This window comes from Triticum urartu, chromosome 6 (assembly GCF_003073215.2).
Source record: "Triticum urartu cultivar G1812 chromosome 6, Tu2.1, whole genome shotgun sequence".
In the NCBI taxonomy this organism is placed as follows: domain Eukaryota; kingdom Viridiplantae; phylum Streptophyta; class Magnoliopsida; order Poales; family Poaceae; genus Triticum; species Triticum urartu.
The window spans coordinates 457481461-457493747 of record NC_053027.1 but is presented as its reverse complement, the minus strand read 5'-3'; positions in this window follow the sequence as shown (position 1 = coordinate 457493747).

The following is a 12287-nucleotide window of genomic DNA, read 5'->3' as shown; positions in this document are numbered from 1 at the left end:
GTGCCATATATCAAAATGTTCGTTAGGATGTCCTCTTCATTTTTTCCATTGCACCATGCTTGTTTGAGTCCATATTGATGCCTAAAATTCTGTTGCAAGAGTGCTATAAAATGTTAGTTCCTGATTCTTATCAGATCTTGAGCATTTGTCATTTTTGTCATGATTATTGTGTGCCTCCTATGAACTTGAGCCCTACATGTGTTTTGGGATATGCCATGCCATATTTACAGGGGTGTACGCCATGTATTTTTGTGATCAATGTGGTGACTAGCACATGCATGCAAAGTAGCTCTCGTAACATTGCTGATTTCAGGGACTTAGAATTTCAATAAGTCTTTTCCCTGTTGTTATTTTTATGCCATGTATTCATGTTGCTACAGAGAGATCCATGCCTCTTTTGAGTATGTTCAGTAAGGATGATTTGGACATATGGTTGTGCTCTATCCATCCATATCTTTGTTTGCATTTATGGAGTACCCTAGCATGACGTACTCTTGATCTACTTTTGCTATAAAATGTTCCTGGCAGATTGTTTACATGTTAATCAATTTTGCCAAGGTTGTTGTAGTTAATCCATGCATGCTATGAGTTTGTTCTTGCCATGGTTAGCTTCTTGAACATGTCTTCTTGCTGGGTGTATGCTTACCTTGTCATGCAATGCCTTGTGTTGGGTGCATCGAGCTTGCAAAGATGCCTCGTAACTCTGTTTATGCCATGTCCAGTTTTCTGCTAAGTCTGAATCTGTTAACGAAACTTGCTATGTTTACATGGGTGCCATCATATCTTTTGATCCTTTTTGGTTTATGGTCAGTAAGGGACTTTTGTTACATGCTTTGATTAGATTCATGTCATGCCTTGTATTGCTCTGATCTGATCCTGTAGCATGTTGATATCTTGCTCTAAACATTGCTTCCTGATGTTAATTCCTGACATGTTATTTTCACCAAGTATGTGATGTTGTTATCTTTTGCACTTTTGCCATGCTTGTTTGAACCTGATCTTGTGTGATTTAGCCATAGCTCAGTGTTCATCTTTTGTCAAGCATCTTGAGTAGATCACTGCCATGTGCTTTGTTGCTATGTTGGAGTGCAGTAGTTTAGTTTCTTGTTGCATTCTAGATGGCATCGTGCTGTTAATCGCAAAATCGTGCCATTCTTGTTTTGCTTGCCATTTGCAAACCGTGCACCCATTCTGGTGATCTTTATATCGATTTCGACTGAAATCAACTCATCTTTCCAGCGGCACTCTTGGTTTGCCAAGTTGAGGCCTGGTTCAATCTTTTCCTTCCGGAGCACGCATATGCATTGCATATCACATCCCACATATCATGCCACGTTTTGCATCATGTTGCTTGCGCATTGCACCGTGGTTGATTGTGGTTACCTTTGCTTGTGTTCTTGCCTTGGGTAGAGCCGGGAGACGAGTACGTGATCGAGGAACCCGTCGAGTACGCTTACGAGGATCAAGCTTACGTCAACTTGGAGAACTTTGCACGCAAGATGACCATACCCTCGAAATCACTTATATCTTTGCTTGCTAGTTGCTCGCTCTATTGCTATGCCTATGTCGCAACACCTACCACTTGCTATATCATGCCTCCCATATTGCCATGTCAAGCCTGTAACCCACCGTGTCCTAGCAAACCGTTGTTTGGCTATGTTCCCGCTTTGCTCAGCCCCTCTTATAGCGTTGCTAGTTGCAAGTGAAGATTCGAGTTTGTTCCTTGTTGGAACATGTTCATTGTTGGGATATCATTATTATATCTTGTTTACTTTAATGCACCTATATACTTGGTAAAGGGTGGAAGGCTCGGCCTTATGCCTGGTGTTTTGTTCCACTCTTGCCGCCCTAGTTTCCGTCATACCGGTGTTATGTTCCTTGATTTTGCGTTCCTTACGCGGTTGGGTTATAATGGGAACCCCTTGACAGTTCGCCTTGAATAAAACTCCTCCAGCAAGGCCCAACCTTGGTTTTACCATTTTCCACCTAAGCCTTTTTCCCTTGGGTTTCGCGGATTCAAGGGTCATCTTTATTTTAAACCCCCGGGCCAGTGCTCCTCTGAGTGTTGGTCCAACTTGTCAGCCGCCGGTGGCCAGCAGGGGCAACTCTGGGTTGGCCTACCGGAAGTTTAGACAATCCGGTGTGCCCTGAGAATGAGATATGTGCAGCTCCTATCGGGATTTGTCGGCACATCCGGGTGGCTTCGCTGGTCTTATTTTACCATTGTCGAGATGTCTTGTAACCGGGATTCCGAGTCTGATCGGGTCTTCTTGGGAGAAGGAATATCCTTCCTTGACCGTGAGAGCTTGTGATGGGCTAAGTTGGGACACCCCTGCAGGGATTTGAACTTTCGAAAGTCGTGCCTGCGGTTATGGGCAGATGGGAATTTGTTAATATCCGGTTGTAGAAAACCCGACACTTAACTTAACTAAAATGAATCAATAGCGTGTGTAGCCGTGATGGTCTCTTTTCAGCGGAGTCCGGAAAGAGAACACAGTTTCATGTTATGCTTGAACGTAAGTAGTTCAGGATCGCTTCTTGATCATGATAGCTTATCGACCGTGCCTTGCTCCTCTTCTCGCTCTCATTTGCGTAAGATAGCCACCATATATGCTAGTGCTTGCTGCAGCTCCACCTCACTACCTTTTCCTTCCCATAAGCTTAAATAGTCTTGATCGCGAGGGTGTGAGATTGCTGAGTCCCCGTGACTCACAGATTACTTCCAAAACCAGATGCAGGTGCCGATGATGCCAGCCCAGGGGATGCGACCGAACTCAAGTGGGAGTTCGACGAGGATTCAAGACGTTACTATGTTTCCTTTCCAGACGATCAGTAGTGGAGCCCAGTTGGGGCGATCGGGGATCTTATGCATTTGGGGTTGTCTTTATTTTGGTTCCATAGTCGGACCTTGATTGTATTCTGGATGATGTAATGCTATATTCATGTATTGTGTGAAGTGGCTATTGTAAGCCAACTCTTTATCTCTTTCTTATTCAGTACATGGGATGTGTAAAGATTACCCCTCTTGCGACATGCCTACTATGCGGTTATGCCTCTAAGTCGTGCTCCGACATGTGGGAGATATAGCCGCATCGTGGGTGTTACAAGACGTATCAAGCATCCCCAAGCTTAATTCCTGCTCGTCCTCGAGTAGATAAATGAAAAAAATTTGATGCGGAGTGCTACTTGGAATAATTTCAATGTAATTCTTCTTAATTGTGGTATGAATATTCAGATCCAAAAGATTCAAGATAAAAGTTCATATTGACATAAAAATAATAATACTTCAAGCATACTAACTAAGCAATTATGTCTTCTCAAAATAACATGGCCAAAGAAAGTTCATCCGTACAAAATCATATAGTTTAGTCATGCTCCATTTTCGTCACACAAGAATGCTCTCATCATGCACAACCCCGATGACAAGCCAAGCAATTGTTTCATACTTTAGTAATCTCAAACCTATAAACTTTCACGCAATATATGAGCGCGAGCCATGGACATAGCACTATGGGTGGAATAGATTTTGATGATGGGGGTTATGTGGAGAAGACAAAAAGGAGAAAGTCTCACATCAACGAGGCTAATAAATGGGCTATGGAGATGCCCATCGATTGATGTTAATGCAAGGAGTAGGGATTGCCATGCAACGGATGCACTAGAGCTATAAATGTATGAAAGCTCAACAAAAGAAACTAAGTGGGTGTGCATCCAACTTGCTTGCTCACGAAGACCTAGGGCACTTGAGGAGGCCCATTGTTGGAATATACAAGCCAAGTTCTATAATGAAAAATTCCCACTAGTATATGAAAGTGACAAAACAAGGGACTCTCTATCATGAAGATTATGGTGCTACTTTGAAGCACAAGTGTGGCAAAGGATAGTAGCATTGTCCCTTCTCTCTTTTTCTCTTTTTTTGGGGCCTTCTCTTTTTTATGGCCTTTCTCTTTTTTTTAATTCCTCACTTGGGACAATGCTCTAGAAAATGATGATCATCACACTTCTATTTTTTTACAACTCAATGATTACAACTCGATGCTAGAACAAAAGATGAATCTATATGAATGCCTCCGGCGGTGTACCGGGATATGCAATGAACCAAGAGTGACATGTATGAAAGAATTATGAACGGTGGCTTTGCCACAAATACTATGTCAACTACATGATCATGCTAAGCAATATGACAATGATGAATGTGTCATGATAAACGGAATGGTGGAAAGTTGCATGGCAACATATCTTGGAATGACTATGGAAATGCCATAATAGGTAGGTATGGTGGCTGTTTTGAGGAAGATATAAGGAGGTTTATGTGTGAAAGAGCGTATCATATCACGGGGTTTGGATGCACCGGCGAAGTTTGCACCAACTCTCAATGTGAGAAAGGGCAATGCACGGTACCGAAGAGGCTAGCAATGATGGAAGGGTGAGAGTGCGTATAATCAATGGACTCAACATTAGTCATAAAGAACTCACATACTTATTGCAAAAATCTACAAGTCATCAAACACCAAGCACTACGCGCATGCTCCTAGAGGGATAGATTGGTAGGAAAAGACCATCGCTCGTCCCCGACTGCCACTCATAAGGAGGACAATCGAAGAACACCTCATGTTTCAAATTTGTTACATAACGTTTACCATACGTGCATGCTATGGGACTTGCAAACTTCAACACAAGAATTTCTCAAATTCACAACTAGTCAACTATCACGACTTTGATATTATTACCTCCATATCTCAAAACAATCATCAAGCATCAAACTTCTCTTAGTATTCAAAACACTCATAAGAAAGTTTTTACTAATCTTGAATACCTAGCATATTAGGATTATTTAAGCAAATTACCATGATATTTAAGACTCTCAAAATAATCTAAGTTAAGCATGAGAGATCAATAGTTTCTATAAAACAAATCCACCACCGTGCTCTAAAAGATATAAGTGAAGTACTAGAGCGAAACTATATAACTCAAAAGATATAAGTGAAGCACATAGAGTATTCTAACAAATTCCAAATCATGTATGGCTCTCTCAAAAGTTGTGTACAACAAGGATGATTGTGGTAAACTAAAAAGCCAAGACTCAAATCATACAAGACGCTCCAAGCAAAACACATATCATGTGGTGAATAAAAATATAGCTCCAAGTAAAGTTACCGATAGAAGTAGACGAAAGAGGGGATGCCTTCCGGAGCATCCCCAAGCTTTGACTTTTAGGTGTCCTTAGATTATCTTGGGGGTGCCATGGGCATCCCCAAGCTTAGGCTCTTGCCACTCCTTGTTCCATAATCCATCAAATATTTACCCAAAACTTGAAAACTTCACAACACAAAACTTAAAGTAGAAACTCTCGTGAGCTCCGTTAGCAAAAGAAAACAAAAGACCACTTCAAGGTATTGTAATGAGCTCATTCTTTATTAATATTGGTGTTCAACCTACTTTATTCCAACTTCTTTATGGTTTATAAACTATTTTAGTAGCCATAGATTCATCAAAATAAGAAAACAACACATGAAAAACAGATTCTGTCAAAAACAGAACAGTCTGTAGTAATCTGTAGCTAGCGCAAGATCTGGAACCCCAAAAATTCTAAAATAAATTTCTGGACGTGAGGAATTTATCTATTAATTATCTTCAAAAATAATTAACTAAATAGCACTTTCCAAATAAAAATGGCAGCAGTTCTTGTGAGCGCTAAAGTTTCTGTTTTTTACAGCAAGATAACAAGACTTTCCCCAAGTCTTCCCAACGGTTCTACTTGGCACAAACACTAATTAAACACAAAAAACACAACGAAAAAAGAGGCTAGATAAATTATTTATTACTAAACAGGAGCAAAAAACAAGGAATAAAAAATAAAATTGGGTTGCCTCCCAACAAGCGCTATCGTTTAACGCCCCTAGCTAGGCATAAAAAGCAAGGATAGATTTAGGTATTGCCATCTTTGGTTTTAGGGAAAAAGAGAGTGAATTTGTTATCTATGGAATTAATCTTTCTATTTTGACAAAGTACATGTCCATTAATGGTAGAAGAACGATTAAGAATGTTGCGGAAATTGGCATCTAGGCTAGCTTTTATCTCTTTAATGGATTCGTTTTGGTAAGAAAGCAAAAGAGATGTGCTTTCAGCTTTCTCGTTAATGGGGTGCCCAAATATAGTTTTCATCCTCCCATGGGTATCTATGGGGTCCCCTTAAATAAAACCCTTCTCGAAAATAGAATCTAAAACTTGTTTGAACGAAGCGGGCAGCCCAACATAAAAGCCTTTTAAGTAAACCTCAATTTGATATTGGGGTACATAGCTAGCCCGGATCCTTAATAGCCTATCCCAAGCATCTTTCAAAGACTCATCAAGTAAATAACGAAAAAATCCAGAATCATCTTCATCAAAATTACTAAGGTTCTCATTGATAACTCCGGCAAGTTTTTCCATAGCATTCCGATTTATGAGTTTAGATTAGCAGGATTGTCTAAAGCACTAGAACTTGGGAGAGAACCCCCAATTCTTTTTGGTTCCGACATGGCGAGGGAAAAGCGAGCGAAAATAGGCAAATAGAGAAAGAGAGAGAGGATAGAGAGAGAGGGCGAATAAAACGTCAAGGGTGAAGTGGGGGAGAGGAAAACGAGAGGCAAATGGTAAATAATGTAATGCGGGAGATAAGGGTATGTGATGGGTACTTGGTATGTTGACTTTTGCGTAGACTCCCCGGCAACGGCGCCAGAAATCCTTCTTGCTACCTCTTGAGCACTGCGTTGGTTTTCCCTTGAAGAGGAAAGGGTGATGCAGCAAAGTAGCGTAAGTATTCCCCTCAGTTTTTGACAACCAATGTATCAATCCAGTAGGAGGCTACGCGCGAGTCCCTCATACCTGCACAAAACAAATAACTCCTCGCAACCAACGTGATAAGGGGTTGTCAATCCCTTCACGGTCACTTACGAGAGTGAGATCTGATAGATATGATAAGATAATATTTTTGGTATTTTTATGATAAAAATGCAAAGTAAAATAAAAGCAAAGTAAAAAAGCAAAGGAAATAACTAAGTATTGGAAGATTAATATGATGAAGATAGACCCGGGGGCCATAGGTTTCACTAGTGGCTTCTCTCAAGAGCATAAGTATTTTACGGTGGGTGAACGAATTACTGTTGAGCAATTGACAGAATTGAGCATAGTTATGAGAATATCTAGGTATGATCATGTATATAGGCATCACGTCCGTGACAAGTACACAGACTCCTGCCTGCATCTACTACTAATACTCCACTCATCGACCGCTATCCAGCATGCATCTAGAGTATTAAGTTCATGAAAACGGAGTAACGCCTTAAGCAAGATGACATGATGTAGAGGGATAAATTCATGCAATATGATAAAAAAAAACCATCTTGTTATCCTCGATGGCAACAATACAATACGTGCCTTGCTGCCCGTACTATCACTGGGAAAGGACACCACAAGATTGAACCCAAAGCTAAGCACTTCTCCCATTGCAGGAAAGATCAATCTAGTAGGCCAAACCAAACTGATAATTCGAAGAGAATTGCAAAGATAACCAATCATACATAAAAGAATTCAGAGAAGATTCAAATATTGTTCATAGATAATCTTGATCATAAAGCCACAATTCATCGGTCTCAACAAACACACCGCAAAAAGAAGATTACATCGAATAGATCTCCACAAGAGAGGGCGAGAACATTGTATTGAGATCCAAAAAGAGAGAAGAAGCCATCTAGCTAATAACTATGGACCCAAAGGTCTGAGGTAAACTACTCACACTTCATCGGAGAGGCTATGGTGTTGATGTAGAAGCCCTCCGTGATGGATGCCCCCTCCGGCGGAGCTCCGAAACAGGACCCAAGATGGGATCTCATGGATACAGAAGGTTGCGGTGGTGGAATTAGGGTTTTGGCTCCGTATCTGATCGTTTGGGGGTATGTAGGTATATATAGGAGGAAGGAGTACGTCGGTGGAGCAACAGGGGGCCCATGAGGGTGGAGGGCGCGCCTGCGGGCTAGGCATGCCCCCTACCTCATGGCTTCCTCCTTTATTTCTTAACGTAGGGTCCAAGTCTCCTGGATCATGTTCGTTCTGAAAATCACGTTCCCGAAGGTTTCATTCCATTTGGACTCCGTTTGATATTCCTTTTCTGCGAAACTCTGAAATAGGCAAAAAAAACAGCAATTCTGGGCTGGGCCTCCGGTTAATAGGTTAGTCCCAAAAATAATATAAAAGTGGATAATAAAGCCTGATAATGTCCAAAACAGTAGATAATATAGCATGGAGCAATCAAAAATTATAGATACGTTCGAGACGTATCAATACTCAATGTTGGTGGACTCAGCCATGCGCCCATAGTCGTCGACGAATCACCGGGAGCTTCGTATGCAAGCATCCTCATCGCTGTCGTGCACTTCTGGATCGAGGTGAATCCAAGTTTGCCGGTGCTCTTTCTTGCACTTGAAGTAGCTGTCGAACTTCCGGATGGAATTCACAATCCTGAAGAAAAGCTTTCGGCTCATCCGATAAACGGTGCCGAAATGTTTTGTCGCCGTGCAGTGGAGCATCGGCGAAGTAGTCGGAGTAGAGCATGCAGCAGCCTTTGAGACAATGCCGGTTCTTTGCTTTCACCCGCCCCGGCGCTGAGCCACCTCGCAGTGGCTTTTCATTGCTCGCCGGCAGCTGGGCGAGGGCGGCGAGCACCATGAGATGCTCTTCCTCCTGGACGTCGGCCTCGGCTTCCTCCTCCAGCAGTGTGGCGAGCACTTCCTCGTCATCCGAGTCCATCTTGCTGAGGCAGGCAAATCGCCAAACACCTTGAGCGCCGGCGGGCGTGTACCTGCCGCTAAACTACCCCTCCACAGCCGGAAACGGCGGCCAGAAACGCCCAACTGCTGGTGAAGGGGCTGCCTCGGCGAACCTCGGCTATTTTTCCGGCGGGGATTGGATATCTAGCGGTGAAGGGCGGCGATCGGCGCCGGGATACAACTAGTGGCGGCCGAGGGCGCGGGGGGTGGGAGGCGAGTCGGGGAAGAAAGACTTGACTTTTCACCTAACGGGGTGGGCCAGACACGCTTTTCCCTTGTGCCGAAGCCCCTTATCGCCCCCAGTGCGCCAGGTTCGTCCTAGGAGCGCCGGGCCCAAAAACGGGCCGAACCAGCACTTTTCGACGTCCTGGGAGCGCGACTGGGGCTTTTTTTTACGCCGGCACTGAAGAAGTGGCCCGGGAGGGCTTGTTGGGGCGCGGCTGGAGATGCTCTTACTTGGCAAATCGGATAATGTCCAGCGATCGTCTGAAATTTCGACCGGTCGACCGGCGTCTATCGCTGCCCTAAGAGCAACTCCAAGGGCCGACCCAAATGGACGGCGCATTTGTCCGCTTTTTGTCCATTTGGGTCGCCGCCCACCGGCGTCCGCCCAGTTTTGCATTTGGGTTGGCAGTGCGCCCAACGCGCCGACCCATTTCATGCCCGCATTCAACTTTTAAATAAAAAGGGCCCGCAGCCGATCATGCCAGCGGCCATGTCTCATGTCGGCACCATGCCAGTGCCGGCATAAAATGCCGGCTTCAGAAAATATCACCACAGTTCATGCTGGCGCACTCGCCAGCCGGCCGGCACACATGCCAGCACACAAAAAAGGGTGGGACTTGAGTTCGACCACGCCATCGCGGCTCCCGTGGTCATGCCGGCACACCTGCTGGCATACAAAAAAGATGGCCCTCGCCACCATAGATCACTCTGATACATCTCCATCGTATCTATAATTTTTGATTGTCCCATGCCAATATTATTCAACTTTCATATAGTTTTGGTAACTTTTTATACTATTTTTGGGACTAACATATTGATCCAGTGCCCAGTGCCAGTTCCTGTTTGTTGCATGTTTTTTGTTTCGCGGAATATCCATATCAAACGGAGTCCAAACGGGATAAAAACAGACGGATTTTTTTGGAATATATATGATTTTTGGGAAGAAAAATCCACGCAAGACGGTGCCCGAGGTGGCCACGAGGCAGGGGGCGCGCCCCTTACCTGCGTGGGCCACTCGTAAGGTGGTTGGTGCCCTTCTTTCTCCGCAAGAAAGCTAATGTCCGGATAGAGATCGTGTTAAAATTTCATCCCAATCTGAGTTACGGATCTCCGGGAATATAAGAAACAGTGAAAGGGAATAATCTGAGAACGCAGAAACAGAGAGAGACAGAGAGACAGATCCAATCTCGGAGGGGCTCTCGCCCCTACCATGCCATGGAGGCCAAGGACCATAGGGGAAACCCTTCTCCCATCTAGGGAGGAGGTCAAGGAAGAAGAATACGAAGGGGCCCCCTCTCCCCTTCTCTTCCGGTGGCGCCGGAACGCTGCCGTGGCCATCATCATCATCACCGCGATTACACCAACACCTCCGCCATCTTCACCAACATCTCCATCACCTTCCCCCTATATCTACAGCGGTCCACTCTCCCACAACCCGCTGTACCCTCTACTTGAACATGGTGCTTTATGCTTCATATTATTATCCAATGATGTGTTTCCATCCTATGATGTCTGAGTAGATTTTCATTGTCCTATCGGTGGTTGATGAATTGTTATGATTGATTTAATTTGCTTGTGGTTATGTTGCCGTCCTTTGGTGCCCATCATATGATTGCGCGCGTGGATCACACCCTAGGGTTAGTTGTATGTTGATAGGACTATGTCTTGGAGGGCAAGAGTGACAGAAGCTTCAACCTAGCATAGAAATTGATGCATACGGGATTGAAAGGGGACCAATATATCTTAAGGCTATGGTTGGGTTTTACCTTAATGAACGTTAGTAGTTGCGGATGCTTGCTAATAGTTCCAATCATAGGTGCATAGAATTCCAAGTCAGGGATGACATGCTAGCAGTGGCCTCTCCCACATAATACTTGCTATCGGTCTAGTAAATTAGTCAAATGCTTAGGGGCAATTTCACAACTCCTACCACCACTTTTCCACACTCGCTATATTTACTTTATTGTTTCTTTATCTAAACAGCCCCTACTTTTTATTTACGTACTCTTTATTATCTTGCAAACCTATCCAACAACACCTACAAAGTACTTCTAGTTTCATACTTGTTCTAGGTAAAGTGAACGTCAAGCGTGCGTAGAGTTGTATCGGTGGTCGATAGAACTTGAGGGAATATTTGTTCTACCTTTAGCTCCTCGTTGGGTTCGACACTCTTACTTATCGAAAACTGTTGCGATCCCCTATACTTGTGGGTTATCAAGACCTTTTTCTGGCGCCGTTGCCGGGGAGTCATAGCGTGGGGAGAATATTCTCGTTTGTGCTTGTTTGCTTTATCACTAAGTAATTTTTATTTGTTGTTCTTAGTTGTTTTCTATCTTTAGTTATGGGTGGGAAACGCAAAATACCAAAAAAATTAGTTGTACCTACTGAACCAATGGTTGAAGAACTGAAGGAAATATGCCCTAGAGGCAATAATAAAGTTATTATTTATTTACTTATATCATGATAAATGTTTATTATTCATGCTAGACGGAAACATAATACATGTGTGAATACATAGACAAACAGAGTGTCACTAGTATGCCTCTACTTAACTAGCTCGTTGATCAAAGATGGTTATGTTTCCTAACCATAGACATGAGTTGTCATTTGATTAACGGGATCACATCATTAGGAGAATGATGTGATTGACTTGACCCATTCTGTTAGCTTAGCACTTGATCATTTAGTTTGTTGCTATTGCTTTGTTCATGACTTATACATGTTCCTATGCCTATGAGATTATGCAACTCCCATTTACCGGAGGAACACTTTGTGTGCCACCAAATGTCACAATGTAACTGGGTGATTATAAAGGTGCTCTACAGGTGTCTCCGAACATAATTGTTGGGTTGGTGTATTTTGAGATTAGGATTTGTCACTTCGATTGTCGGAGAGGTATCTCTGGTCCCACTCGGTAATGCACATCACTATAAGCCTTGCAAGCATTGCAACTAATGAGTTAGTTGTGGGATGATGTATTACGGAACGAGTAAAGAGACTTGCCGGTAACGATATTGAACTAGATATTGAGATACCGACGATCGGATCTCGGGCAAGTAACATACCGATGACAAAGGGAACAATGTATGTTGTTATGCGGTCTGACCGATAAAGATCTTCGTAGAATATGTAGGAGACAATATGAGCATCTAGGTTCCGCTATTGGTTATTGACCGGAGACGTGTCTCGGTCATGTCTACATAGTTCTCGAACCCATAGGGTCCGCACGCTTAACGTTATGATGACAGTTATATT